Here is a 6,767-nt window from a genome sequence, read left to right as displayed (position 1 = left end):
CTCTTAAAAAGTTTCATTTCATTTATGTTATTTTATTCTACCCAGTTAGTTTACCTGTTAAGTACCCAGTAATAGGGCACAGTACGTGTATAACGCCGGAGCAACTTCCTCTACTTTGCCTTTACACGCGGGTGTGCCTCAGGGCTCTCTCCTCGGCCCTTTCCTTTTTTTAGTGTTCATTAATAACTTGCCTGATTATCTTTCTAACACTTTGTTACTTATACGCCGATGACACTAACATTTTTGTTGAAGCTCCAAATTTATCGGAACTTTATCATGAGGCATCTCTGGTCTTAGTAAAGCTTCATCTCTGGCTCTCTGCTAACAGACTTCTTGCTAATAGTGAAAAGACATCCTACGTCGTCTTTCATCCAGCTCAAAAAAACACTACATTTCTCTTACTTTCAACTTAAATTTCATAACCATGTGCTCACTCGAACAATCACTGTTCGGTTTCTTGGTATACCCTTGCATGAAAACTTAAGCTGGCACCCTGATATAAGCCGCGTCAGAAGTAAAATTGCTTCTGGCCTCTACGCTATTTCGAAAATCCGAAATCGTCTTCCCACAAATGCCCTGCTCACTGTCTATCACGCTCTTATTCACTCTCACATCAGCTACGCTCTAGAAGTTTACGGCCTCACCTATCCAGGTCATCTCCTTCCACTTTTGCTGGCTCGGAAACGGGCCTTGAGGACTATCCTTCAACACGGTCATCGTGATGCCATATCATATGCATTCCCTCTCTTGTCCGTACACAACGTCTACGACCTTTTGAAGTATAAAGTTGCTCTTGCTATGCATTCATTTTATTACACCCCATCCACTAGACTTGACCCCTGGTTGCAAAATGTTGTCACTTATTACTCTCTCAGGTACGATCCGTACACATTTTATTATCCCAATGGACGTACGAACTTTGGTTAGTTTTTAATTTCATCTTATGGTAGCAAGGTATGGAATGGACTACCACTCGAGCTAAGCTCTACTGCTAGCCGTGCTTGCTTGAAGGTGAATGTTAAAGTGCATTTTTGAACATCATGCTATTGTGCTGTTGCGATACTTTGACTGCATATTTACTGCATATATACTGCATTTTTGCTTCTTTCGAGATGAGCCTCCCCACTTTCCATTTCAAAATAAAGTTGTTCTTGTTTTGCTTCTTTCATCTTAATCCCAACGTCGTTGTTACCTTTCTTTTTATTCTTTTTTGTTCAGTGTTCTGGTTCCTCTTTATTTACTCTTATTGTAACTGCTCTACCTAACTGATTGTTCGTTTTGGACTGTACCACAGGGCTTTGCCCTCATAGTCCTGTTATAGATCTGTTTCTCTTCTGTAAATGTGCGTTCCGAAATAAATAATTAAATAAATAAAAAAGTCGATAATTGGATTATTGCAGTTATAAAACAGGACGCAGATGTCGAACTATGTACATACTTTTTATTTCCAGACATTGTGACAACAGTATATTGGCGCAGAAACGTTGGTTCTTGCAGAAAGTTGTTGTAGTGTTTGATGAAGTGACGGCATTCTGCTCGTTGATTGCATGGCCGTTTGACGTCATCCCACTGGGATGATCAGATGAAGGTTCTATATATACGTATGTTTTCTTGATTTGACGCTAGGTGTGCCAGCGTCGGAGTGAATCGCGATGTTTAAAATTCGAGTTGACGGAAACTACGAGGTGTTGAAGCATGCATTTTCGTATGTGAAGTTGCTTCCGTGTATTCTATCGGCATCCACTGCGGAAAAGTCCCTCCAGCTTCTGGTCATAGACACTTTAACCTGAAGGTTACCAAGGAAGAAAAAAGTCTAAATGAAGCTTAAAGGCATGCAGTGTTGGGATAGTTGATGAGGAAGCCTAATAATACAAAAACGCACAAACACACGAAGGCACAGGAGAGAGAACCACAAAGTGATATGTGCACAATCTGTGTAGTTTAGGCACTGACACAGTCATGTTCCAGTCATGTTTTATTCGAGGCGCTCACATTTTAACATGCTGTCAAAGAGAATGTCACCTAGTGCATGACTATTCGGTGTTGGAAGAAAGTTGCCAAATGATAATAGCCCCTGCGATCTGATGACATAGTACTGATCAATTCTGCGTATGGTCTGCAATTTGCGCTCAGTGTGACGGAGTCTTCATCTTGTCAGTCTCCGGAATAAGGAGTGGACCACCCAAAATTGTGGGAGTCTCCATGGTGCAAGTGCATAGAAACGTGACTGGACATACTGTATCTGACTGCAAAGGTCTTGCAAATGGGTGACTCACACTTGGGGACACTGACCTCGAAGGAACGCATGACAGCCTGCAGTAACCTTTGGCCCTGAGGTCACGCTCTTTTGAGGATTTGATGTAAGGTCATTGTAGGGGCCTTGGTAGCGACCAAACGTTTGAGGGACGCAGGAAAATTACCCATGGAGTGCACCGGTGACAATGTGTAAGTCGGACTTAGGAACTCTGAGTATGTATTGCCCCTTTTAGAGTATTATCATACATGGAATAGTTGAATTTTTCTGTGCTATGTTACTAACGATCATGAGTAGCGCAGCTTAACAACAGCACAAAAATGGCACCGAACTTCCAATTGGTACTTGCCAGCACAAATAATTATGTAAGTCCTTCGAAGCGAGCTAATCAAGGAAACTTCTTATGGGAATTGTAGCGTAGGCTGTAATCAGATGCTAGGATGTGTAATAGTTACCAAGTACCCCACTTTTCTATTTTAGCTTATAATACGAATAAATTCATAGAATGAGTTTTGTAATACATAATACACATAGCTACTCAGAAGTATTACCGTGATATCGTGATATAGTACAAACTGTTATTATTACTGTCCTTCCCTGTTCCTAACATAACGAAACTGGGTACGACCTTGTTCACATGGGCTCAGGATCAAATTATAATAAAATACAGCAGCAACTGTCGGCGATCCAGCCATACCATGCAAATGTGCACACGCTTCGATCGCAGATTTTCTCGGACTCGAAGATTTCCAGTTTACGTTTCAGGTCGCGCAAGAAAGCCAAAATCAGAGCGTTGCTTGTCATCAGAATACATGGAGGTATAACTACCATGAAGACTCACCTCTGACCTGCACATAAGTAGCATGGGCACCGAGGTATCGCCACAAGCAGAACGAGACATACTTCTTTACAGAAGTGTGCAGTCTGGGCCTTGACAATGGGGTCTCGATAATGTACTTGATCTCGTCGGGCTCAGATATCTCGGGTTTGACGCGTTTGGAAAGGCTGATTGTATCCATAGGATGTGCGGGACTCATTAGGCGGCTGTATTCTAGTGCCTGGATAGGCTGATTACTCATTAGGCAGAATGCAGGACCTTCCGAAGATGACGGTGCTTTTCGTGACAAATAAGTGTCAGGAAGGAGAAATCGGTCTCGTGATTGAAGCAGCAGGTCCTGGGTACGTCCCACAAATAGAATGCGGCGTTGTTAAAGGAACTGTAAAGTGATATTGGACCCCCCTGTTTCTGTGTGAGACCTGGTAGTGTTTGCCTGTGTGATGCCTCACAGAGAGCCTAAGCCCTCAAAGCGCGCTAATTATTACACAGCATAAATTAGAAATATGAAATGGGACGGTAGGTTGCGCCTCACAACAGCTACAAAAGTCATGATGGGAGTACTCCCGTCACGTGACACCTAAGTAATACAAAATGAACTTATGACCGGCTACTAACCATCAATAAATATTACTTTTAGAATCACTGGGAATCAATAATTACTGCGACAATTCTTCAAAATATCGAAGAAACAATATCCCAAAATACTGTCAGCGCCCTCTGTTTGCTCTTCTCCCAACCATATCGCACGGCGGGTATTGCGGTCCTGCGGGGTTTGTGTATGCAAAAAAGTTTTCCTGCCACACAACAATTGAACACGTAGAACATCATCTGACAGCGATGCCAGGTATCTACTGTAATGTTCGGGGATACACCAAGGGTGCTCTTTCGACAAGGGAGGTTGTGTACCACAAGATTCCAAAGGAAAATGCGCGGAAACAAAAGTTGTTGCAAGCTCTTGGTCAAGACATTCGTGAGCCATGCCATATTTGCTCAACCCATTTCCCTGACGAGTCGCACGAAGTGGTAGCAGCGGACGGTCGAAAACGTTTCAAACGGACCGCAGTCCCGACGCCAATGTTTTCCTTCTGACGTCTGACGATGGGAACACCAGTGCAGACGAGGTATGTATTTACCGACACACAGGAATAATACATATATATGGTTCACTTCAAATTCAGATTGATTTTTGTGATGCCTAGCTACGATGCGTAATGTACCAAACGGAATATCCCCCTTCCCTTTGGGAGTCCTGAGCTCTGGCAGGAGAATATAAGTATACACTAAATTGTGCGCTATGGTTACTGACGTACTCTTCATTTATATCAGCGACACCGGCTTCCAACGTGATTGACCAGAAAGTGAAACTCGGAAGTAAAAGCATGCAAACGCATGATTCACCGTCAACACCTCTCAACCTTAATCCAGTGATGAGTGCAACACCTATTGCTCATACACCCTCATGCTCACAGGTGGGCCAAGCTCTTGTTTTAACATTCTAACCTCTGCATTCCTTGCAGGTGCATGATATGACAATATCTGCACCACTAGTAGAGCCAGCTGTTGAGTCATTCTGGGAATCTGAAGACAACAGTTTTGAATGGTGCACAGCCTGCTGACACAAGTTTGCAGATGTAAAAGCTCTTCTACCTTGCACTGTTGTGCCCTCTGCTTCACCAGACCAGAAGAAGTACATCAAATGTGCATCAAATTCAAAACTCCACTATTAGAACTGTTTGAGAAATGCTGGACTTCCTTTTTTTGGTTGCATATTCAAAGTTTCACCACACGCACAATTTTCGGGGTTCTCCATGTTGCATACAGCAATGCCTAGATGAACGTGCACACAGGGACAATATCTCTAAGATCATTCAAGACGCTGTCTCTGTGGTTTCGCTTTCCACAGCCTGCGAGGCAACCAACGGTGACAGGGCGCTCGCTTGACTTGACCAGTGGAGTGCAGCTGTAGCTTCCACAGTTTCGCCACGAAAACCACCGCCCCCCTTGACCACGTGATCATCCGTAACGAATCACGACAGGGTAGCCGGAAAACGGCGCCAAAAAGCGCGCGCTGGCTGATCGAATTGCGCATGTGCGCTACGTGCCCTCTCCATACTCTCTCACTCGAATTCTCTCCCCCCCCCCCTGTTCCGAGCGCTTCGCCAGGCCATCTGCTAATATTATCGTGAAGCAAATCCAGAAGAAGAAGGAATTCACATGTACAAATTTATTGACACGGTAAACATATAAACAAGAAGCAACATTTGAATGCAAGTAAATCTACACGATTATTACAGAATACTGCAGAATAAATAAAGAATAAATAGTGCCGAGCAACAGAAAGCGTGACTATCATATTACACAATTCTTAGGGGAACCTATTCGGTTTGGAGAAAGTAGATATTATTATACAGATGATACCACGTGATGAGTCGCAGAAGCCATCCGCTTCATCCCAGCACAACTGTAGAATTTTCAGGTGACAGGGGCCACATGCTCGCGGATCACAGGGCCACGAACAGCTGTCGGTGTCTGAATGAAAAAAAAAGGAACCTGTTAATGATATGGTAAACCCGAGCACAGGCAACGTTAATTGGCTGAATACGCTATGTAAGACATCTATCGTTACGCGCCTAATGTCGACTAATGACAAAATTCGAGGAGCCCGGCGTACGCGATGCACGCTGTTTTCCATTTCATGCGCACCCGTTAAACATCAGACACATTCAAATACAGGAACAAAACGCAACAAGTAATGTCACGCAGAATAGCACATCAACCATGACTGATAACCGGCAGAAATTGATGTAATACGGGACAAGGCGCACTTCCATGCACACAGTTAGGCGACAGTATTAAACGTCCGATCACTGTCATGCATCATACGTTTGTCTGCACACCTTTCATTCAGGCGTTCGTCCATGGCTCGAATATCTTCGAAATCCACGAAACGAAATCACCGTCTCCCCGCATAGACGCAAGCCAGGCGCCCACAGCTCCCCATAGAGCCCATAGTTTGATATAATTCAGGCAACACTGGACATAAGACCAATGAAAGCGTGCCGTGATGCCTAGCAGGAAGCCAATCAGCAACCTCTCCGCTTGGCTCGGCTTTCGGCCGGCCCTGGCTATCATTGACTTCTACTGGTTTTCATACCTGGCGCCCGTTTTTCCAAAATAACTAAGGCATTTTTGATAGGGTAAATACATATTTATTGATGCAACGTATAGACTCAAATGTTTGACTCATATATTCACCGTGCGTGGAGGAAGTTTCGTTCGTTGAATAGACTGCAACCAAACCAAGTTCGAACTTGCAAAGCACACACACAGTCTACTTCTGGAGGCGAGCGAAGTCCACGAGTGCGTGCTTTTCACAGATGAGCACCTTCTCATACTGGCGATGCACCGAAAGTCACACAGTCACGGAAAATACTTTTGTCGTTACGAACAATCTCTTCTTAGTCACTGTATTTGAAAAAGCGACAGCGCTCGAAAGTGTTCCTCATGCGTCAGCTCACCAAGCATTCCAGTTTCGACCCGGGTAGAATATCCGTAGGTTGATACTTTATCGGAGATCAGTACATGGCCAGAGTCACTATAACTCACGAACAAAATCGCGAATACACTTCCTGTTTGGTCGTTGCGGTCAACCGACATCGGCGAGCCGCGGAGACG

General features: G+C 44.2%; 1 long non-coding RNA gene across 1 annotated transcript; it reads right to left on the bottom strand.

The window, feature by feature from the left end:
- Positions 1-1,421: 1,421 nt before the first annotated feature.
- On the bottom strand, positions 1,422-3,182 carry LOC135372159 (uncharacterized). The gene is made up of 2 exons (XR_010415850.1): positions 3,096-3,182; positions 1,422-1,786 (listed from the first exon to the last, which is right to left on the bottom strand). It is a non-coding gene; the product is annotated as an uncharacterized LOC135372159 (long non-coding RNA).
- Between the last annotated feature and the right edge of the window lie 3,585 nt (positions 3,183-6,767).

The sequence above is a fragment of the Ornithodoros turicata genome, chromosome 1 (assembly GCF_037126465.1).
Source record: "Ornithodoros turicata isolate Travis chromosome 1, ASM3712646v1, whole genome shotgun sequence".
Taxonomy (NCBI): Eukaryota; Metazoa; Arthropoda; class Arachnida; order Ixodida; family Argasidae; genus Ornithodoros; species Ornithodoros turicata.
Note: the sequence above shows the minus strand (reverse complement) of the source record. Positions and strands in the feature narration are given on the sequence as shown.